At 48.9% G+C, this 24,674-nt stretch overlaps 1 protein-coding gene across 1 annotated transcript in view; it reads right to left on the bottom strand.

Annotated features, from left to right (window-relative positions):
- Positions 1-24,674, bottom strand: part of LRRC2 (leucine rich repeat containing 2) — a 694,508-nt gene that overhangs the window by 311,804 nt on the left and 358,030 nt on the right. The gene's annotated exons all lie outside the window — the stretch shown is intronic.

Genomic DNA, 24,674 nt, shown 5'->3' with positions numbered 1-24,674 from the left:
ATTCTAAGCACAGATAAAGTAGACAGCTACGGGATGCCACCCCCATCTGCCTGGCGTTACCTTGGCTGGCAATCAAAATACAGGGAAGCCCATTAATTATTTCTATTTAAAAAATAGTTAAAAAAAAAAAAATGAGGTTGGGTCCCCCCATTTTTTATAGCAAGCTAGGGTAAAGCAGAAGGCTGTAGCCTGAAAACCACATCTGGCAGATTTACTGTGGTTGTCACGCCAGTCTATTTTTATAATTATTTTATAAATATTAATAATTACAAAAAAAAGTAGGGTCCCCCCAAAATTGGATCACCAGCCAAGGTAAATCGGACAGCTGTGGTCTGGTATTCTCAGGGTGGGAAAGTCCATAGTTATTGGCCCTTCATAGCCTAAAAATAGCAGGCCGCAGGCGCCCCAGAAGTGGCGCATCCACTAGATGTGCCAATCCTGACGCTTCACCTCAGCTCATCCTGTGTCCTGGTGTGGTGTCAAAATGGGGAAATAAATGGGGTTGATACTAGCTGTAAGGTAACCTGACATCAAGCCCAGCAGTTTGTGATGTCATGGCGTCTATCAGATACCCGACATCACAAACTGTCAGTACGAACAAAACAAATAGACAAAAAAAATGTATTTGAAAAAACACTCCCCAAAACATTTCCTCTTTCACCAATTTATTGTAAGGAAAAAAAATAAGGGGGTCCCACGATGACTCTGGGCCATCTAGAATATGAGGGGACACGCTCAGGGAATGTATCCCCCATTTTCTAGGAGTGCAGACCCCCCATGTGAGGAGTGTGGGTGCAATGAATCTGCACCCACTCTCCCCAGGTCCACAGCAGCAGAGTCCATGTCGTAACTGTTGCTACCAAAGCTGCAATGCCCTGCTCATGAGGTAAGGGCATGCCTAATCAGGAGAACTATTTTACATTTCCAAATGTTGGTATTTGCTGATATTATTGCTACTCCACCTACTATATATTGGGGATAGAATCTTGAAGATGGAATATCTCTTTAAGTCCAGTTATCCAGCGAAATGAATACAAAACAACAGAGCTCGCTATTTAGATATGTTTTCTTGTGGCGCATAACAGACTCTCATGTTTGGTAGTCGTTCAGCAGGGCAACTATAAAATCAAATACCTCCATTTGGAAATGTAGTATAGCTCTCCTGATTAACTATGTTCCTTACCTCATGAGCAGGGCATTGCAGTAGCTTACAGATGCATGGTTACCGCCACTCACTGTGTCTGAACACAGGAAGCTGAGCTGACAGCCGCTCTGTGCATGCGGCAGTGTCTATTGTGAAGGAGGGGGCCGCGGGGGATCAACACTGCACAGGTACCGTGGAATACCGGGGAACACCGGTGGGGTTATAGGGGGTGACCTGGCAGGGCCTGGGGAGGAGTATTTTGTTGCATGTGTCATGGCACATGCGACAGAAATCAGAGGAGTAGGGTGAATGCGGCCGGTGCACTGCACTCGGCATGTACACACACTCACACTCACCTGTCCCCAGCCATGCAGTCCCCAGCACTGACGACCTCAGCGCCACATGGCCCCGCTAGGCTCCACTCACCTCGCACTCCACCGCCTGCACACATGGCCTCACTAGGCTCCACCCACCTTGCACTCCGCACACATGGCCCCGCTCGGCTCCACCCACCTCGGACTCCGCACACATTTTTCCCACTTAGCTCCACCCACCTCGTACTCCGCACACATTACTCCGCTTGGCTCCACCCACCTCACACTATGCACACATTACCCCGCTTGTCTCCACCCACCTCGCACTCCGCACACATTACCCCACTTGGCTCCACCCACCTCGCACTCCGCACACACTATGTCGATTGGCTCCACCCACCTCGCACTCCGCACACATTACCCCTCTTGACTCCACCCACCTCGCACTCCACACACATTACCCCGCTCGGCTTAACTGCGGTGATGAAGTCCTGCCCTCCCGACCTCAGTGCTGTCACTGTCCTCCATGGCCGCCGCTTGTCACATCTCCTTCTCTCACTGCCGACTCAAGACTGTGACTAGCGGTGACGTCACAGGCTCCCACGATACTTGGCTGTGAAGGCAGCGGTCATTGAAGTCAGTTACAGCTCTGCTATCAGCACTGCAGGAGATCGTCACCGCAGGTAATGTACCTCGCTCCTGACAGCAGCACTTGTCATGCCCTGCAGTGACCTGGGCTGACCTATTGCTGTTAGCTCAGGTCACTGCACTGCTCTTCCAGCCAATGGGGAACATTCTGTTCCTCATTGGCTGGAACAGTGGCTATGGTATGCATCATCATGGTAACCGCTTGGATTACAGCAGACTTGGATTTGTTTTTCTTTCTAATAAATTGATGAAAGAGGGAATGTATTGGGCAGTGTTTTTTCAAATAAAAATGTGTTTGTCGTCTATTTTTTTTTTATTACTGACTTGGTTGGTAATGTCGGGTATCTGATAGACGCCTGACCTCACCAACCCCAGGGCTTGATGCCAGGCGACATTACACATCTGGTATTAACCCCATATATTACCCCGTTTGCCACCGCACCAGGGCACGGGATGAGCTGGGGTTAATCACCAGGATTGGCACATCTAATGGATGCGCCACTTCTGGGGCGGCTGCGGCCTGCTATTTTTAGGCTGGGGAGAGTCCAAAAACCATGGATCTCTCTAGTCTAAGAATATCAGACCCCAGCTGTCTGCTTTTCCTTGGCTGGTGGTCCAATTTTGGGGGGACCTCTACGTGTTTTTTTTTTTAATTATTTATTTAATTTAAAATAACAGCATGGGGTGCCCTCAGTTTTGGATTACCAGCCAAGGTGAAGCTGCCAGCTGTGGTCTGCAGGCTGCAGCCGTCTGCTTTACCCTAGCTGGCTACAAAAATAGGGGGAACCCCATGTCATTTTTTTTTAAATTTATTTATTTATTTTAGTAAATACAAGGCTAAGCACCCCTTAGTGCCACATGAAAGGCACCAAAGGGTGCAAAATTACAAAATGTAGGAGAGTGGGACATTATGTATCTATGAAGTGTACAAGCACAAGAAAATCACCAGAGCGCTTTAGGCTGTGAAAAGCAGTAGAAAATGGCACTGGAGTGAACATGTGACCGCCTCATGTAGGATGAAGCTATGGATCCTGGGTAAATTTATGTATTTTCCCTCCTTCAGTTTTTTGGCAGTACGCTTAAAAAACGGAAGGCACACGGATGACAAACGGATGACATACGGACCGTATACGTGTCACGCTCCCGATGCCTCGGCACCGCTCCTTACCCACTGATCCGGTCGCACCATACCAGCATCACTCCTTACCCACTGATCCAGTCGCACCTGCACGGCACCGCTCCTTACCCACTGATCCGGTTGCACCTGCATGGCACCGCTCCTTACCCACTGATCCGGTCGACGTGTCCACCGATCACGGCTGCCGCTCCCGCTCGTGCTTTCCTGTGTCCTGTCCCCAGTCTCATGTGTCTGACTCATGCTTCTGTATAGGGTCGGGCCGCGCCCACTCACCTGGTCTTATGGGCCCAGCACTGCTGCAGCAGGATATGACATGAGGCTGTGCTGGGTATATAAGACTGGCTTGGCCATGTGGGCGGGGCCTGATCAACGTGTCTTGTAAGCCTTGTCTTGAAAGCTAGGTGCTCAGGTCCCCCTTGTGCCGTGTCCTGTGATCAATACTATTGCCTGACATTCCTACCCGGCACCTGTTCCGGATTCCTGCACTGTCTCCAGGAACTCTGAAGCCCCAGTGACTGTTCTATCCGTCAATCGTGGGACGCAGTCCCTGCCACGCTAGTGCTCCGGCTAACGTAGACCCAGGCTTCTGGTGGGGTGTACGGCCCAGTGGATCCACCACCCGGACCTAACAATACGGAACAGAAACGGATGCCACACGGATGCACCCGTGAAAAAAACAGACCGTTTTTTGCGGACCGCAAATTATTATTCTAATCTGCCGTTTATAAACAGCAGGCAGAAATAAGTGAATAGCGCCCCCCAGCGTCAGAAAATCTCCGGCATTTTAGGGGTAGCTGAGACCCTGGAGATCATGATTCAGGCCGGTTTTTCCGGTCCCCACTCACGTGATCACCAGTATACACCGTATACCGATGATCACATTACAGTAAATGACAGCGCCGGTAAAAAAATTATTTATCTCCCATCTGGCATGAACAAACATCTCAGATGAGAGATAAATCTTCTCCCCGGTCCTCTCCGGTCCCCCGGTGTCGCCAAAGTGCCCCCCCCCGATCCCCTCGCGAAAATCCAAGATGGGCACGCGCACAGCAGCGCGCCGGCCGCATTCACCCTACTCCTCTGATTTCTGTCGCATGTGCCATGACACATGTGACAGAAAACTCCTCCCCAGGCCCTGCCAAGTCACCCCCTATAACCCCACCGGTGTTCCCCGGTGTCCCACGGTACCTGTGCAGCGTTGATCCCCCGCAGCCCCCTCCTTCACAATAGACGCTGCCCCATGCACAGAGCGCCTGTCAGCTCAGCTTCCTGTGTTCAGACACAGTGAGTGGCGGTAACCATGCATCTGTAAGCTACTGCAATGCCCTGCTTATGAGGTAAGGAACATAGTTGATCAGCAGAGCTATACTACAATTACAAATGGAGGGATTTGCTATTTCTGTTGCCCTGCTGAACGACTACCAAACATGAGAGTCCGTTATACGCCACAAGAAAACATGTCTAAATAGCTAGCTCTGTTTAGTATTCATTCAGCTGGATAACTGGACTTAAAGGGGTATTCCATCTCCAAGATCCTATCCCCAATATATAGAAGGTGGAATAGCAATAATATCAGCAAATACCAATATTTGGAAATGTAGAATAGTTTTCCTGATTAGGCATGCCCTTACATCATGAGCAGGGCATTGCAGCTTTGGTAGCAACACTTACGACATGGACTCTGCTGCTGTGGACCCGGGGAGAGTGGGTGCAGATTCATTGCACCCACACTCCTCACATGGAGGGTCTGCACTCCTAGAAAATGGGGGATACATTCCCTGAGCATGTCCCCCCATATCCTAGACGGTCCAGAGTCATCGTGGAACCCTTTTATTTTTTTTCCTTACAATAAATTGGTGAAAGAGGGAATGTTTTGGGGAGTGTTTTTTCAGATACATTTTTTTTTCGTCTATTTGTTTTGTTAGTGCTGACAGTTAGTGATGTCGGGTATCTGATAGACGCCATGATATCACAACTGCAGGGCTTGATGTCAGGTGACTTTACAGCTAGTATCAACCCTATTTATTACCGCGTTTGCCACCGCACCAGGGCACAGGATGAGCTGGGGTGAAGCGCCAGGCTTGGCGCATCGGGGCGCCTGCGGCCTGCTATTTTAAGGCTGTGAAGGACCAATAACTATGGACCTTAACACCCTGAGAAAACCAGACCACAGCTGTCCGCTTTACCTTGGCTGGTGATCCAATTTGGGGGGGATCCTACTTTTTTTTTGTAATTATTAATATTTATAAAATAATTATAAAAAAGAGCCTAGGGTGACCTCCACATTGGATCCCAAACCACAGTAAAGCTGCCAGCTGTGGTTTTCAGGCTACAGCCGTCTGCTTTACTCTAGCTGGCTATCAAAAATGGGTGGACCCAACGTCATTTTTTTTGTAACTATTTTTTTAAATAAAAAAAAAATGAGCTTCCCTGTATTTTGATTGCTAGCCAAGGTAACGCCAGGCAGATGGGGGTGGTAACCCATAGTTGTCTGCTTTATCTACGCTTAGAATCAAAAATACCGCGGAGCGCTACGTCATTTTTTTTTAAAGAATTAATTTTACAGCACTGTGATGTCCAGCAATCAAAATACAGGGAAGCCCTTTTTGTTTTTAGTTATTTAAATAAAAAAATATAAAAATATATATGGGCTCCCGCTGCATTTTTTGTATTGCTAGCTAAGGGTAATCCAAGCAGCTACTGGCTGCTAACCCCCACTGCTTGGTGTTACCTTCACTGGCAATGGAAAATCTAGGGAAGCATTTTTTTTTTTTTGCAAAAAAACTACAAAAAAAATGACGTGAGCTTCGCCATATTTTTGTATGCTAGCCAGCTACAGCAGCCAGGTACGGCTGCCCCCAACCCCCAGCTGCCTTTTTGTACCCGGCTGGGAACTAAAAATATAGGGAAGCTCTTTTTTTACTTAATTCATGAATTTTATGAAATAATTAAAAAAAACAAAACGACGTGAGCTTAGCCCCATTTTTGTGTCCAGCCGAGTACAGCAAGGCAGCTGGGGATTGGATCCGCAGCACAGGTTAGCCCGAGGTTTCTGGGCCCCTCTACTACGAATTGCAGTCCGCAGCCGCCCCAGAAAATGGCTCTCTCATACAAGCGCCATCATCTGGCGCTGTATCCAACTCTTCCAGCAGCCCTGAAGCCGGGTGGCTTGCTGGGTAATAATGAGTTAATACTAGCTTTGTTTTACTAGCTAGTATTAAGTCAGAGATTCTTAACGTCAGGCAAGTTTGACCCGGCCATTAAGAATCTCCAATAAAGGGTTAAAAAAAAACACCACACAGAGAAAAAATACTTTAATAGAAATAAATACACAGACACATTAGAGACTCCATCTTTATTACCCCCTCTCAGCCCTCCACGATCCTGCTCTTCTGTCTTCTTTCTTTAACACATGCAGCTCTGTCTGCTTCATCAGACAGCACAGCTGCATGGGAGAAAGGACGCTGTGCTCCATGCAGAAATCACTCTGTGAGAGTGACCACAGGCTCCCAGCTGTAAGCGGTGGCACGGGTTGCCATAGCAACTCTGCTCTGATCACATGATTCCGATACCGCTGCGTGCTGGTAGCGGGACGTCACCGCTACCAAGCGCGTTGCTATGGCAATGGTGATCTCCGTTATTGACCGGCTGTGTCAGCCGGTCAGGTGCCGGCTTCTGCGGACGCTGGTGACTACGGTAAACATCGGGTAACCAAGAAGCCCTTTCCTTGGTTACCCGATATTTACCTTGGTTACCAGCGTCTGCCGCTCTCACGCTGCCAGTGCCGGCTCCCTGCACACATAGCCAGACTACACATCAGGTTAAATTAACCCTATGTGTACTCTGGCTAGGAGTGCAGGGAGCCAGCGCTAAGTGGTGTGCGCTGGTAACCAAGGTAAATATTGGGTTGGTTACCCTATATTTACCTTAGTTACCAGGCGCAGAATCGCTTCCACGCGTGCTGCTGGCTGGGGGATGGTCACTGGTTGCTGGTGAGATCTGCCTGTTTGACAACTCACCAGCAACCCGTGTAGCAACGCTCCAGCGATCCCTGCCAGGTCAGGTTGCTGGTGGGATCGCTGGAGTGTCGCTTAGTGTGATGGTACCTTAAGGGAACGGGGAAGCAGAGCGGGGAGTCGACCGTGTGCTAGAGCATGTCACCGGTACACGGCGATACACAAACGTGCACTGTGTAACAGAGAGATGCAATGACAGGTCATAGCATGACGCGTTATAGTCATGTGACCAATCTGTAGCCAATGAGATAATAGACACGTGACTGGTCACATGGCTATTTTGACGTCACGATAGGTCCTGCATCACTGCTGGTGTTCCCGGAGGATGCAGCGATTACCGATGGAAAAGCTGCAGGAGACAGAGTGCAGGACGCATCCCGGGGACCTTTAAGTGTTATGGCAATGTTTATTAACTATATGTGTACATTTATAATGCGTTTTTATGTGTTTATGATTGCTTCCCATTGTTTCCTATGGGTTCGAGTGGTTCGCCGAACCGGTTCGCTGAACCGAACTAGAACCAGACCTCGGTTCGGCGAACCGAGCTCGAGCCGAACTGCGACTGGTTCACTCATCTCTACTGGTAACATAGTAGAAATTTGGTCTACAGCACTCTCCTTTAGAGGGACTTAAAGTCCACACAACCGAGGAACAGACTTGAAAATTATATAGATCAAAAAGTAGCAGACTGTATCCAAACAGATGATAATCCAGTCACGATTTCTTATTTTCTGCCATATAAAAAGGACACAACGTTTCGACCTATGTTAAGTCTTTGTCAAGTCTTTGTCTGAATCCTGAGGATGCAGATAATGGTGTAATCAAGACATTGGAATGAAGTACGGTGGATAACTATGGCATACAGGCAACTTATTCCAGCCCTTTTGCTGTCTTGCTTCTCTGGCCAGGTAGGAACAGCCAAAGGGCCAGATGTGGCCCATGGGCCGTTGTTTGCCCAGGTTTGGTTTGTATATTAACCATCATATATTTTCCTCTTTGCAATAATTTCATACTGTAAAACTGTTGGCAGTGACTTACATTTTACATTGTGTAATTTTGTGCTTTGCTGCCCCTGGGTCATGCACACTTTAACACCCATTTTTCTCAAACAGATTTTAATTAGAGCTGAGCTGTATTCTATTATTCTATGTTTCTGAAGTATAGTGTATATGAGGCCTTCAGACACAGAGATGGGGGCATCAGGAGAGCCAGTGTCCATCCCTGAGGTCACCTTGTTTTTGTTGGATGGTTTACACATGTTTTGATCAAAAATGAGTAACTGCGTACAGTTTATGTGTATATCAATAGTGGAATTTATTAATTCATTGATTGCAGTGCGATGACACATTTTGTTAGTATAATCCCTAAACGTCCGTAAGAATATTTCCTTGAATATCATACTTTTCCTTTCTAAGCTGAACACAAAGATGAAAGATGGAACCGTCTCCTACTTTACAAAGCTTAACAAATGGCTTTTGTGAAGACTCAAGTTCTTCCTTTGTACTACGCTTTCTGGTTAATTCTTCTGCTTGGATCCCCAGAAAATACTTTATCTAGTACAATGGGCGGTATTAATAATGATTTAATGTGTCATTGAAAAAGAAATGTAAAAAGCACTACGCTATGTAAACCTTTTAAAAATGAAGTTTTTCCCTTACTATTTTGATCTATATTTTCTGTCTAGTCAGTTGAATGCTGTTTATATGCTGATATTTAGAGATGAGCGACCCCCCTAGAGTTTGAGTTCGGTTTGTCGAACGGAGTACAAGTTTGTCGAACGTTCGACGAACCAACTCGAACCCCATTGAAAACAATGGCAAGCATACACAAACACATAAAAACACATTATACATGTACACATACAGTTAAAAAACATTACCATTACACTTACAGGTCCCCGCGACACGTCCTGCACTCTGTCTCCCGCTACTTTTCCTTCCGATAATCGCTGCGTCCTCCCGGTAACCAGCACTGATAGGACCTTCCGTGACGTCAAAATAGCATGTGACCAGTCACATGTCTATTATCTTATTGGCTACGGACTGGTCACATGGCTAGATGTCATGCTAGGTCCTGTCAGTGCAACTCTCCGGTACGCGGTGCTCATTTGTGCATCTCCGTGTACCGGCGAGATGCTCTGGCACATGGTCAGCTTCTCTGTTCCTGCATGTGGACGCTCTTTACAGCGTCAGCCCACATGCAAGGAATGGCTGCCACAGCTGGTGAATTGCGGCACCGGGAATCACGTGATCAGAGCACCGTTGCTATAGTAACTGCCTATCCAATTATTTTAGCAACGGTGGCAGCGGTGACGTCACCGCTTACAGCCCGCAGCCTCTGCTCACTCTCACTGAGTAATTAGACGGCACGGAGCAGCAGCGTCTTACTCCCATGCAGTGCTGTCTGATGTAGCAGAGCTGCATGGGTTGAAGGAAAAAGAAGACAGAAGACCAGGATCGTGGAGGGATGACAAGGAGTAATAAACATGGAGTCTATAAGTGTGTCTCTGTATTTATTTCTATTAAAGTATTTTTTCTCTGTGTGGTGTCTTTTTTTTAACCTTTTATTGGAGATTCTTAATGGCTGGGTCAAACTTGCCTGACATTAAGATTCTCTGACTTAATACTAGCTAGTAAAACAAAGCTAGTATTAACCCATTATTACCCAGTGAGCCACCTGTAACCAGGGCAGCTGGAGAGTTGGATACAGCGCCAGATGATGGCGCTTCTATAAAAGCGCCATTTTCTGGGGCGGCAGCGGACTGCAATTCGCAGCAGAGGGGCCCAGAAAGCTCGGGCAACCTGTGCTGCGAATTCCAATCCCCAGCTGCCTAGTTGTACCTGGCATGACACAAAAATGGGGCAAAGCCCATGTCGATTTTTTTTTAATTGTTTCATGAAATTCATGAAATAATTAAAAAATGGGTTTCCCTATATTTTTAGTCCCCAGCCGGGTACAAATAGGCAGCTGGGGGTTGGGGGCAGCCGTACCTGCCTGCTGTACTTGGCTAGCATACAAAAATATGGCGAAGCTCTCGTCATTTTTTGGGGGGGCAATAAACTCCTGCATACAGTCCTGGATGGAGTATGCTGAGCCTTGTAGTTCTGCAGCTGCTGTCTGCTCTCCTCCATACAGACAGACAGCAGCTGTATAACTACAAGGCTCAGCATACTTCATCCAGGACTGCAGTAAAAAGAAAAAATATCCAGCAGCAACGTCTTCATAGGGAAAATATTTTTCTTAAAATTCCATTTTATTGAAAATTAATTAAAAAACATAGTGCAGCAAGTTATAAACACGCGGTTGACACATTTCAGAAGATAGACTTACTTAATCATAACCATAACAACAATGGTTATGATTAAGGTAGTCTAACTTCTGAAACGTGTCAACCGTGTGTTTATAACTTGCTGCACTATGTTTTTTAATTAGTTTTCAAAAAAATGGAATTTTAAGAAAAATATTTTCCCTATGAAGACGTTGCTGCTGGATATTTTTTTCTTTTTGCTGCAATCACGTTTGAGCCTCCCTTATTCCATGCACCATCTGACCTTCTCTACAACATGAATTTACCAGCATAATATCATACGGTGAGCTGTATTTTTTCTTTTTTAACTTGTGTCCATCCAGGACTGTATGCAGGAGTTTTTTGCACCCCCCAAAAAAATTATGTTGGCTTCGTTATGTTTTTGTATGCTAGCCAGGTACAGCAGGCAGCTACGGGCTGCCCCCAACCTACAGCTGCCTATTTGTACCCGGCTGGGAACCAAAAATATAGGGAAGCCCTTTTTCTTTTTAATTATTTCATAAATTTCATGAAATAATTAAAGAAAAATGACGTGTGCTTCACCCAATTTTTGTCTCCAGCCAGGTACAACTAGGCAGCTAGGGATTGGAATCCACAGCGCAGGGTGCCCAAGCTTTCTGGGCACCCCTGCTGCGAATTGAAGTCCGCAGCCGCCCCAGAAAATGGCGCTTTGATAGAAGCGCCATCTTCTGGTGCTGTATCCAACTCTTCAAGCTGCCCTGGTGACGGGTGGCTCGCTGGGTAATAATGGGGTTAGGGCTAGCTGTATATTATCAACTGGCCCTAAGCCCGAAATTCATGGTGTCACACGAATATTAGACATGGCCACCATGAATTTCTAGTACAGATAAAAAAAACACAACACAGAAAAATATTTTTATTAGAAATAAAACACAACACAATTAGTGACTCCATCTTTATTTAAATATAGAACCCCCCTGCGCAATAATCCTGGGTCAAGGGTCCCACGCCGTCCAATCCGGATCCAATATCATCTGATTGGTTTGCTGGAAGGCAAAGCGATCAGATAATGTGTCAGGTTCAAGGGCCTGAATCACATGACACAGCAGCTGATTGTATTAACGGCTTTTATACAATCAGCTGATGCATCAGTGCAAAAAAACCCCAAAAGACTACACACTTCTGTGCAGACTCCTTTCCGACAGCATCAGCTGATAGTTTAGCCGGCTGGGCGGTAAAAAGCCGGACTCACCGCTCGACTAATAATGTCAGCTGATCATCGCCAGGTCTGAGAGAGAGAAAAGAGAGAAGAGAGAGAAAAGAGAAGAGAGAGGAATCGAAGATTGAGAGAAGCGAGAAAGGAGAGAAGAGAGGTAGAAAGAGAGAGAAAGAGAAAGAGAAGAGAGTAATGCAGCCTCATTGTTTACCGGGGCAGCTGGGACTTGAACTTGTGAACTAATGCTTCCTAGGCGGGAGCTCTAACCATTGAGCCACTGGCTCCAATGAGAAAAATAGGAAAATTTGGTTATCTTGACGTCTGTATTGCAGAGTGAAGTCTCTGGTGACAGTGTGGCTCACTTCAGATGCTACATGGAGAGTACACAAAGCGCTCGTGTTCTACGGGGCTTCCTGTCATCTTCATGTAGCAGAGCTGACAGTGTCGTGTGGATTACTTCGGACCTGAATTGCTGTTTGGGGATTAATAAAGAGGTAAATGAGGTGTTTTTTTTGTCTTTTATTCCAAATAAAGGATTTTTCGCTGTGTGTGTTTCTTTACTTTCACTTACAGGTTAATCATGGAAGGTGTCTCGGGGAGACGCTTGTCATGATTAACCCTGTTATTACCCCAATTGCCACTGCACCAGGGCAATTTGGGATGAGATGGGTAGAGTCCCGGGACTGTCACATCTAATGGATGCGGCAATTCCAGGCGGCTGCTGGGTGATATTGTTAGGGTGGTGGGCTCCTTATAATGTGGGGCTCCCCATCCTGACAATACCAGCCTCCAGCCGTGTGGCTTTATCCTGGCTGGTATCAAAATTAGGGGGGGGGGCCGCATTTTTTTTTTTTTTTTACTATTTATTTATTTATTTTACTGCACGATATAGACTCGCCCGCCGGCGGCTGTGATTGGTTGAAGTGAGACAGCTGTCACTCATCGTGGGGGTGTGTCTGACTGCAACCAATCATGGGCGCCGGTGGGCGGCGAAGGCACGGAATACAAGATTGAATAATGAAGCGGCAGCCATTTTCAAAACAGGAAAAAACGCCGGAGATTTGTGACAGCTGTGCAGCGAGGTGCCCGTGATCGGTGAGTAGGAAAGAGAGAGGGATTGTGCTGGGGACGCAGGACTTATGCAGAAACACAACGTGCACACATACTTACTGTGAGAAAAGCCACGCTTTTGGTGATCAAATCGTTATCGAACAGTAACTCGAACTGCCGAACTTTTAGCAAATTGTTCGAGTTCGTCGAACACCCCCTAAAATCACTCGAACATGAAATTGGCGAACCTCAAACATCGCTCATCTCTACTGATATTCACTAGCTCAAAGGGCACTGTTATATTATTGCAGGTTGGGACAGAAGAGTAACATTATTATATTTAAAGTGGTTGAATGCTATTAAGACAACCCCTTTTCATTGCCCATGTTTATCCCCATTAAAATAAAAAAGCTTATAATCACCTCCCATGCCAATGCAGTTCCAGTGGTGAAGGCTCTCATGTTCCCAGGGATAAATGAGGTTGCAAAGAGCTCAAAACCCTATCAGCGCCGCTTCTCACACAAGAGGAAGTGAGCGGCCAGCAGCAGTTGTTAATTACTCATCCAAACTATTTCAGAAAACTGACCAGCATCTTCCATAAGTGTGAACAGGTGCCAACCGAAAAAACATAACTACAAAAGCATATCCAGTGGCACTCAATAACATAATGGTACTTTGTCAATGCATTGCTGCTATAAGAGTACTACAAAAAAGGGAATAAATACATAGCTAATTTGAATATGAGTCAGAGGGCAAAGGCATTGCATTACTGTTTTACAAATATTTGTAAACAGAGATTCTCAGCTTATGTATTGGCCAATCCAAAGATGGAGATAGCCCAAACAATGCAGGTCAACACGAGTTCTGTCCACTGTTAAGAGCAGAATGGTTTGATTCCAGAGCCTAGAACATTCTTTTTTGTCAAGAATAGCCACTGGTATGGGCTGCATGTCAATAGTGGTCGCAGCCACCGCAGTTTGCAGGACTGGGTCACCCATATGGCTGCAGAAGGGACAACCTGGAGGTCTTTAGCCGTGGGAAAGTGCCTCAAGAGAAAAAGACCCATGGCCCCAGCTGGCAGCTGCCGAAGATTGGGCTCCACCAGTTAAGACAATGGTCACGGTGTTGACCCTCAAGTGGCCCTGCAGCCATGGAGAAAGGCTCTGGCAGCTACAGGCAGCATGGCCCACAAAAGAGACACCACCCAGCTCAGAGGTGCTAGACCAGGAGTTGCCCCTGAAGCCACGGTCGCTATCAACTCCACTGACTAAATGCGGTCCCTGATAAACCTACCCTTTCATGACACTACATAGCTATGAAGCCCCTGGCCATGAATTCCGCTGAATCCAAATGGGTGGCCCTGTCATAGATGGGAAGAAGTGGTAGACTTTGGTGTAGACCCAGGTGGCACACCTAGGCAGCAGTGTAGTCTGTGGCCGCATAACCTAAGGGGTGATCCGTTGCCATTATCCATGCACAGGTGGAAAGGTGATGTGATCCTTGGAATACTGGCAAAGAGAAAGCCCCCTGGCAACTCTAACCTTGAGGACCTGCCATTCTAGCAGGGAAACAAAGGCCAATGTTCCTAGTACCATGCTAGAGCCTTGAGCTGGATCACTCTAGACAGCAGGCACCCAGGCAGTGGTGAATGGCACAGATGGGGCCTATTTGGGTTTCTATGCTAAGGTGGCCAAATCCAAAAGATGTGAGAATGGCCATGATGTTCATGTGGTGTAGTTAGAAACTGGATCCAGACTGACCCATAGTTGTGCTTTTTGCTCCCAATGAGGTTGGACTGGTTCTTTACCCATGCAGGGTGCATCCAGAAACCAGGGACCCTGAAGCTGGCCTGGAGCAACAGACTTTTTTTGTTTGTTTTACTTCTCTAAGTTGTTTTGAGCACATTGCACTTCTTTCTGCAGCAATGCAGAACTTTGAGTGGTAACACTGCTGCTTTCCCTGCACAGACACTGCCCCAGTTGCCCTATGGACTTTATCCTATGTACTTTTCCCCATGGAGTCTACCTTTCGTTAATGTTGCTGGGCAGTGTCATACTCCAATGAAATATAGTCCACAGAGAGGGAAAGGATGTGGAGGTGGCCTGGGTGGGCTGTTGTGTGTCTTTACCAGAGCAGACAGACACATGGACACTGCTGCCAATGGTGGAGAAGGACTGTTGCCTTTGAGCGGTTTGCTTTGGAGTTGTGCCCTCGTTTGGCACATGTATGAGTTAATTGAACTGTGGTTTTTAGCCATCACTAATATGGACTCAAAGGTAACCTATTCATTTGATATTTTGTACTTGGAGATGTGGTCAGGGATAACCATGTTTAAGTGGGGAGGTGTATAGAGGTGGTCAGGTCCCTACACTGTTTTATGCTATAAACTCTCTACTTATATTATGAAAGGTGTTTTAGTGACAGGTGGTGTGAAGCCCCACAAGTGCAGTGTCGGTGCATTACCTTCAGGGACTCCACTCGGCTGGATCCTGTCACAGGTAGGAGATCTTCTTCTTGTCGTGACGCCACTCTCAGTATTGCGGCCAGTAGGGACCGCCACTGCAGGTTGAGGGACGCCTGGGGCTGATGGTGAGTGCAGTTAGTTGGAATAGCCCCCTGAGAGCGAGGCAAGCCCCAGGGCCCTGTGTAGGTGCGTAGTACCACAAGGCGCAGAATAACTCCACACAGGCAGAATGTCTTTCAGGGTTTTTACTCACTTCAGGTGGCAGGGTGAGTAACCCGGGCGTAGCTGGGATGAACCAGGCGGGAACCAGGTGTCCTTCAGGCTGACTTGTGAGGGTGACTACTAACTCGCCTTCCTTAGCCCTTGGTGGTTTGGGGTGACCCCGACTTTGAGTCCCTATGGGGGTCACCCAGGGAAGTTGCTGAAGCCTCACTCCCCTTCGTTTGCCGTGTGCTTGTTGCCTGGGCCAGATCACTCCAGCTTCTTGCCTCCTGTGAGCTATGGGCCCTAACTGTGGCTACGTGGCTGCGGCTTTTGTGGTGTTGTGGCGTGGGCTTTGAGAGCCCCACACCGGCAGGTTTAGCAAAAGAAAGCTGGATCTATCTCCGCTTCGGGATCTGCCGCCCGTTTGGGCCTGGTACTCCCTAGCAGTCTCCTTACTTCCCACTCTGTGCTCTCTCTCTAGCTGGAGATGGGTTTCGGGTAGCCCTCCTTGTTGACCGTTCTCCCCCGTCGGTAGCCACTGCGCGGACGCTGTCAGACTACAGCAGCCCAGGGGAAGGGGTCAGCTCTCCTCGGAGCTCCCTGGACTCTGCTCTGAACTGGCTCACTGCTCCTCCTCTCCTGTTCTTGCCTACGCCACCTAGCAACCAGACTCTCTTACCACACCCCTTGAGAGGAGATGGAGGCTTTTGGCCCCCTCCACTATTCCAGTGGAGGTGAAGGCTTTTCCCCCTCCTGGGATCCCCAGGGGTCCTCTCATGGGTACATGTGTGAGACCTGATCACTATGCGCCTGTGTACCACACCCCGGTCAGCCTTCTGGATTACCTGTGTTGTACTGTCCCCAGCATGGGTGCAGTACTCAGTGGTGCCTGACCAGGTCAGGGGCGCCACATTCCCCCTTAGTTATCACCAGCACGTCCTCGGGCTGCAAGACAACATTTTAAAATGCATAAAACATTAAAACATGTAAAACATTTTTAAAAGCACCAGGTACCATACATCACCACCCTCCACCCACAAGTCCGTTAACCCACCCAAAACCCTTTCACGTTGGCCGCGACTTCAGCCACTTCTGGCAGGATGTAGAGGCGGCTTTCATGGGCTGGTGGTTTCAGGGTATACCTGGCCTGGTGGATCCGCGCCTTCAGCCTCTTCTGGCAGGATGCAGAGGCGGCCTCCACAGTTGGTGCTGACCAGGTACCCTCTTTGTGGTGGAGAGCCAGGCCCCATAAACAGGCATGCTCTCTGGTCGCAGGTGAGCCAAGGCCCTATATACGGACGGGCTCCTCCTGGTTGCAGACGAGCCAAGCCCCTAAACAGGCTGACTCTGGTGGTGGTGGTGCCCTCTGGTGTAACTATTTACACTGCGAGAGTTTGTGGCTATAGCCAGTTCATAGCCTTAAGGTTTATTTCTCACAATAGTTTTTGTGGGCACATTCTTGAACTTTAAAACGTTGCAAAACAAACTTTCCACACTGGTCAAAACTTGCTGTACTTTACTTGAACTTAGGCAGATTCCTCTTCACCAGGGCTTGGGTCTGTAGGGCTGCGGCACCTGTTGCTTTCTTGACCTTTTTCCTCATCTGTAGTGGTCTCATCATTAGGTCTTTGGTCTTTTCTTTCTTTATTACTGTCTTTCCTTTCTTCTTTGGGACATGGCACTACATCTAGCGCGTACCACCCTCTTTCTCCTTGGTGCATGGTGAACTGTACGGAGTCTCCCATTTTTAAGTTTCTGCCAGGGTGTCCTCTGGGCAGATTAGCTCTGACGTCTCTCCGATTGACAAAAATACCTTCTTTTATACCAGGTGCTACGATGAACCCATATCCTGACTTGAGGCTGAAGTCCTCCACTACTCCTCTGCAAAGGGGTCCTCTGGCCTGGGCTTTGGCTCTTCTCAGGAACCTTTTCTCCTGTAGGTCTCTGGCCGTGACTTCTCTCTGCTCTGGGGATGGCGGTGCAGGGGAAAACTGGGTTCTGCTGCGGCGCTGCGTCTTGCGGGCTGGATTCTGCGAAGTGCAGCTTACAAGCTCCCAGGTGAGGCTTTGGGGCAGATCTTCTTCAGCAGGAGGTGTCAGGTCTTCCTCGTCCCAGCGGGAATATGGCAGCATCTCCGGTTCGGGGCATGGATCCGCTGCTGATGGCTCCTGAGTCAGCTCCTCAGTTTCCTGGCCTCCTCTCCCCCTTAGTTCTTCTTGGCACTCCTTTGGTGGCAGTGCTGGGGATGGGCTTTCTTCAGCAGGCCCAGGCGGGGGACTCTTTGGCGTGGTTGCTGCAGGGGTTGCTGGAATCCTCTTGGGGGTATGCGGAGGGAGCATGTACTGGTCCACCAACCATTGTGGAAACTTGGCCTCCATGTCAGCCTTCAGCTGCCAGTATGCGGGGTCCTCCCCCAGCGTGGGATTTCCAGCAGGGACCTCTTTGGACTGGGGAGCGGTGTCTGCTCTGGCCTTGCAGGCCGGGGAAAATGGTGATGCAATCTCTTGGCGGGCCGCGCCTGGCATGGTGGCGGCCTGGTCTTGGCGGGCCGCGCTCGGCATGGCGGCGGCCTGGTCTTGGCGGGCCGCGCCCTGTATGGCGGCGGCCTGGTCTTGGCGGGCCGCGCCCTGTATGGCGGCGGCCTGGTCTTGGCGGGCCGCGCCCTGTATGGCGGCGGCCTGGTCTTGGCGGGCCGCGCCCTGTATGGCGGCGGCCTGGATCGGCGTCGCAGCTGCGATGGGATCTGTGCAGGCTGGGCTGGGCGTCGCTGCAGGGACCGGGTCTTGGTGGGCCGAGCAGGGCATCGCTGCGGCGGCCGGGGCTTGGCGGGCCGAGCAGGGCATCGCTGCGGCGGCCGGGTCTTGGCGGGCCGAGCAGGGCATCGCTGCGGCGGCCGGGTCTTGGCGGGCCGAGCAGGGCATCGCTGCGGCGGCCGGGTCTTGGCGGGCCGAGCAGGGCATCGCTGCGGCGGCCGGGGCTTGGCGGGCCGCGCAGGGCATCGCTGCGGCGGCCTGGGCTTGGCGGGCCGCACCTGGCGTGGCTGCGGCCTGGCTCAGCGTCGCCGCGCCGGGCGCCTCTTCAGGGACCGCGGGCGTGGCAGCAGGGGTCGGGGCATCCGGGCCGGCAGGGGTAATACTGGACTTACCCATCGGTGGCAGCATCGGGGTCTGAGTCGTCGCCGTCCGGTCTGGCACTCGTCGTGCGGTTCCCCTCTCATAGGCCTGAACCGCGGCAGCCATCTCCAGAAGTTCCATGCGTTCTTCTCTGATCTGCTCCACGACCCGGGTCTCCAGTCGGTCGCAGAACTGGGCCAGCTCCCGATACCACCAGGCAGCGGAGCCCGGTTCTGGGTTTCTGCGGTCAGACGCCATTTCTTCTGCGCCCTCTCCTGCACGATTTCCCAGCAGTGGACTCGCCGTTGCCTCTAGTAGCAAGCTGTTCAGTTTCTGCTCTGCCTCTTTCAGCAGCTCCTCTCCCAGCAGCAGGCTTCTGGCTCCCTTTCTGTCCCGACGTCTCTGGACGCTTCCGCTCTCTTCACAAGCGAGGTCCGAACTCTGCAGAGGATCTCTGGGTAGCCACACCTCTTCGTGGGCGGTAACTTCTTCCAGCGCGGGCTGCTGTTGTTTTTCGGCGCGCTTTTCATGGTGGCAATATGGCGGCGCTTCCAATTTTTCAAGCGGACCGCCCAGGCACATGGTCACCTGTCTGAACAGGTCTAGTCCTTATCCTGTTCGTGACGCCAGATGTGAAGCCCCACAAGTGCAGTGTCGGTGCATTACCTTCAGGGACTCCACTCGGCTGGATCCTGTCACAGGTAGGAGATCTTCTTCTTGTCGTGACGCCACTCTCAGTATTGCGGCCAGTAGGGACCGCCACTGCAGGTTGAGGGACGCCTGGGGCTGATGGTGAGTGCAGTTAGTTGGAATAGCCCCCTGAGAGCGAGGCAAGCCCCAGGGCCCTGTGTAGGTGCGTAGTACCACAAGGCGCAGAATAACTCCACACAGGCAGAATGTCTTTCAGGGTTTTTACTCACTTCAGGTGGCAGGGTGAGTAACCCGGGCGTAGCTGGGATGAACCAGGCGGGAACCAGGTGTCCTTCAGGCTGACTTGTGAGGGTGACTACTAACTCGCCTTCCTTAGCCCTTGGTGGTTTGGGGTGACCCCGACTTTGAGTCCCTATGGGGGTCACCCAGGGAAGTTGCTGAAGCCTCACTCCCCTTCGTTTGCCGTGTGCTTGTTGCCTGGGCCAGATCACTCCAGCTTCTTGCCTCCTGTGAGCTATGGGCCCTAACTGTGGCTACGTGGCTGCGGCTTTTGTGGTGTTGTGGCGTGGGCTTTGAGAGCCCCACACCGGCAGGTTTAGCAAAAGAAAGCTGGATCTATCTCCGCTTCGGGATCTGCCGCCCGTTTGGGCCTGGTACTCCCTAGCAGTCTCCTTACTTCCCACTCTGTGCTCTCTCTCTAGCTGGAGATGGGTTTCGGGTAGCCCTCCTAGTTGACCGTTCTCCCCCGTCGGTAGCCACTGCGCGGACGCTGTCAGACTACAGCAGCCCAGGGGAAGGGGTCAGCTCTCCTCGGAGCTCCCTGGACTCTGCTCTGAACTGGCTCACTGCTCCTCCTCTCCTGTTCTTGCCTACGCCACCTAGCAACCAGACTCTCTTACCACACCCCTTGAGAGGAGATGGAGGCTTTTGGCCCCCTCCACTATTCCAGTGGAGGTGAAGGCTTTTCCCCCTCCTGGGATCCCCAGGGGTCCTCTCATGGGTACATGTGTGAGACCTGATCACTATGCGCCTGTGTACCACACCCCGGTCAGCCTTCTGGATTACCTGTGTTGTACTGTCCCCAGCATGGGTGCAGTACTCAGTGGTGCCTGACCAGGTCAGGGGCGCCACAGTGGCAAGAGAGTTAGCTAATAGTGTATGCCTCATGGACTACCAGTTCTGGATAAGGTTTGAGTAACAGAAAATGTTAACACGGTGTCAGGGCAATTCAGGGAACCTTGACGTAACCTAGAGCGGTCCGGAGCCCCAGGCTTACCCTGGCAGGCTTAGAGAGTCGTGTGACTAAAGAGCCATTGTGGCCCAAAAGCAGACGAAGGTGTGAGGGAAGAGGGGAAACGGAGACAAAGAACCGGAGGCTTTCCAAGATAGCAGGGGAAAGGTCAAAAAAGAGTACAGCAGAAACAGTAGTACTGTATCATGTCATAATGGTGTAAAGCATAAACTAAACAAGTTTGGTTGCCAAGTGTACTCTGGTGTAGCATGGGTTACTATTGTTGTGATGGACAACCGCCTTTAGAAACCAGTAAGTATCATGCACTAAAAGTTACACACGTACACGGAGTCTCCTTGGCAAAGGAACATGGCACGCGTACAACCTTCACTTGGATAATCAATGAAAGTAACTAAATATAAGATCATTTTAGTGATCTTATACAAAATATAGTTAAATGAAACAATTGATGTAATTTTCTCAAAGTATGTTTTGTGTAACTACTGAAGTAAAATTAACCAATGAAAGTAGGATCAGAAACTATCTGTTCATGCCCATTGTAAGGTTCTAAAATGTAAATGTGTTAGGGCAATTATATTGATTAGATCTGATTGATTTGTGCTAAATCATATATTGAGTACACATCTAAATGTTATTTTGCGGCCACTAAAGGACCTTTCACCAAATATTTTCTTAAACTGAACACATGATAGTGGTTGTAGTGCAGAATAAGGCTATGTACCCACGTAGCATTTTTATGTCAGGAATAAAGCTGCTGGAAAAATGTGCTTTTTTTTTTACGCATTATTGCATTTTTTTCATGGTTTTTTTCATGCTTTTTCTCATGCTTTTTTGTGCTTTTTTTTCATGGCAACCGTGGGGGTTCAGGTGCTGTATAAAAAAGATTGCCGCCAAATATCTGGCTCATGTTACAGCCAAGACCGACTCTTAGGGGTACTTTGCACGTTGCGACATCGCTAGCATCGGCTAGCGATGCCCCCGTCGCACATGCGATATCTTGTGATAGCTGCTGTAGCAAACATTATCGCTACGGCAGCTTCACACGCACTTACCTGCCCTGCGACGTTGCTCTGGCCGGCGACCCACCTCCTTCCTAAGGGGGCGGGTCATGCAGCGTCACAGCGATGTCACACGGCAGGCGGCCAGTAGAAGCGGAGGGGCAGAGATGAGCGGGACGTAAACATCCCGCCCACCTCCTTCCTTCCGCATAGCTGGGGGAGGCAAGTAAGGAGATGTTCCTCGCTTCTGCGGCTTCACACACAGCGATGTGTGCGGCCTCAGGAACGAGGAACAACATCGTATCTTCTATTGGTGCGACATTATGAAAATGACCGACGCTACACAGATCACCGATTTTCGACGCTTTTGCGATCGTTTATTGGCGCATCTAGGCTTTACACGTTGCAACGTCGTTACCGGCGCCGGATGTGCAGCACTTTCGATTTGACCCCGATGAAATCGCAGTAGCGATATCGCAGCGTGCAAAGTACCCCCTAGTGCCCGGAGGGGCGCCCGTGCTGCTTCTGGCAGTTTAACCCCCTTAATTCTGCGATCAATGCTATCACAGCATACAGGAGGCAAGGAGAGGGCTCGCTTACCTCTCCCTGGCGATGTGATGACAGGATCCCGATTGCTGCCATGGTAACCCTGGGTTGTCACCATGACGACTCTGGGCTAATGAGCTATGGATTGCATCACAGACCAGGGCACCTACGTCATCGAAGTTCCCTCCAGCAAGGTGCCATGGTAAAAATCACAAGACATAGGACGTCACAATGTGAACCGAGTTCATACTGATGGATCTGCAGGAAACCCTGGTGTTCAAACGGCATGAACGCGAATCACCTTGTAACTTAGGTTACCAGCAGTCACAGGTGAATGTCCAGCTGTGACCATAACTAACCTGAGTGATGTCACCGCTGATTGCGGCTCCCTCTCAGCATGCAGTTACAGCATTCGGTCTTATTCCATGATCGCACAGTAATTTCACATGTAGCAGAGCTGAATCATCGTGGAATCTTGTGTGGATTAAGTCGGACCTCCAGGGGGTTTTGGGGGTTAATAAAGTAGTGAAAGAGAGTGTATATTTTTCTTTTATTTCAAATAAAGGATTTTTCTAGTGTTTATATTTACTTTCACTTACTGATTAGTGATGGGGGGTGTCATAGCTGCCTGCCGTTGCTAATCTAGAGCCTAGTGACAGCTGAGAGCTGTTATTAACCTCTTATATTACCCCGATTGCCACTGCACCAGGGCAATTGGTAAGAGCCATCTAATGGATGCGACAATTCCGGGGCGGCTGTAGGCTTCTATTCTTAGCCTGGGGGTCTCAATAACCATGGAACTCCCCAGGCTGAGAATACAAGCCCCCAGCTGTTGGGCTTTATCATGTCTGGGTATCAAAATTATAAGGGGAACCGCACACTGTTTTTTTTTTTAATTATTTATTTAAATAATTTAAAAAAAAAAAAAAGAGCCACATGTAGTTCCTTTTATTTTGATACACAGCCAAGATAAGCGCACGGCTGGGGGCTGCAGCTTGTAGTCGTGACTTCATCTGTGCTGGTATCAATACAGGGGGACCCTAACTCAATTGTTTTATTTATTTTATACCACAATATAGACACAAAGACAGCACCTGTGATTCCAACCAATCACAGACGCTGTTGGGGATAGTGTCTGACTGCAGCCAATCAGATACGCCGGTGGGTGGGGAAAGCAGTGAATATTCATTAGAGATAATTGTCAGACCCAGAAGTTACGCTGCAGCAGCGGGGGCTCCATAGGTTTGTACTGCTTTAACCCTTTTGCTTCCTTTTTTTTACAGTGGCCAATCACAGCCATGCCAATGCTTGACATGGCTGTGATGGGTAGGGAGAGGATGGTTTTTACTATCTGATCATATACCGATCCTTGACAAAATCTTTAGCGGTAAATGATTGGATGTCGGATCCCGATGCAGCCAAAGATCGTAGAATTTTAATATCCTTACCGATCTTTGACGATCAGGATCACTTATCTCTACTGGAGTGACAACAAAAAGCACAAAAAAACGTACACAGAAAAAAAGCAATGTGGACATTACACATGAGTTTTTTCCTGTATTTCTATTGATTCCATTGAAGTCAATTGGGGAAAAAAGCAGGAAAAAAAACACAGAAACAATTGAAATGCTGCTTCTTTTTTCAGCAACAAAAACAGCAAGGAAAAAAGAAGCAATGTGGGCACAGCAAGTCACGATTCTCATAGACTTTGCTGGGATGATTTTTCCTTGCTTTATTGATTAAAACAAGCAAGGAAAACGCAAAAAAAACCGCACTGTGGGCACAAGGCCTAAAACTTTTTTAATTTGTTTGATTTTTATTTCGCCTCTCTGTTGTAGAGATGTTGGTAATCAAAATATTTGGCCCCCTAGGAATTAACTTTTGCTAAGTCTAAGTGGGTGTTATCAAATAGCAATTCATACAGGGAGAAGTACACCCTCAAGTGAAAACTATTTAATAACACCCATTTATCTTAGCAAAAGTTAACTTAGTAGGTACAAAATCATTTTATTGTTAATCTCCACAATGGAGTAGCAGATTTATTTATTAATTTATTTATTTATTTATTCATTTATTTTTTTAAAAAAAGCTTTAATCTGCTCTGTATTCAAAATTACCATATTTTTCGTTTTAAAAGACACACTGGATTATAAGACGCACCCCAAATATAGGGATAAAAAAAGGTTGAAAAAACAAAAAAAAAATGGGGTCCATCTTATACTCCGGTGGTGTCTTACTGTGGGAGGGGGCGACAGCAGTGGTGGAACGGGGGTCACATGAGGCAGGGGGGTGCTGGATTAGAGCCGTGCTGGCTGCTGAGTGGGCGGTCGTGCTGCCTGCTGTGAAGCAGGGAAGTGATGCGGTGAGATGCTCTGTTTTGCAGTGCGATCTTCAAATAATGCAGCCCGAAATCGGCGACTGCGCAGATTGAGCTCTCGGCTCAATGACAATCCGAGAGGTCCATCTGTGCATGCACCAACTCCTAGCGGTATTATTTGAAGATCGCACTGCCAACAGAGCATCTCACCTGCCGCATTGTGTTGCTCCACACAGCGCCCATCGCAGCCAGCACAGCCCCACACCACAGCCAGCACATCTCACCCACCACTGCCAGCACAACCCCGCACTGTCGACAGAGCCTCTCACCTGCTG

This window comes from Anomaloglossus baeobatrachus, chromosome 1 (assembly GCF_048569485.1).
Source record: "Anomaloglossus baeobatrachus isolate aAnoBae1 chromosome 1, aAnoBae1.hap1, whole genome shotgun sequence".
NCBI lineage: Eukaryota > Metazoa > Chordata > Amphibia > Anura > Aromobatidae > Anomaloglossus > Anomaloglossus baeobatrachus.
Note: the sequence above shows the minus strand (reverse complement) of the source record. Positions and strands in the feature narration are given on the sequence as shown.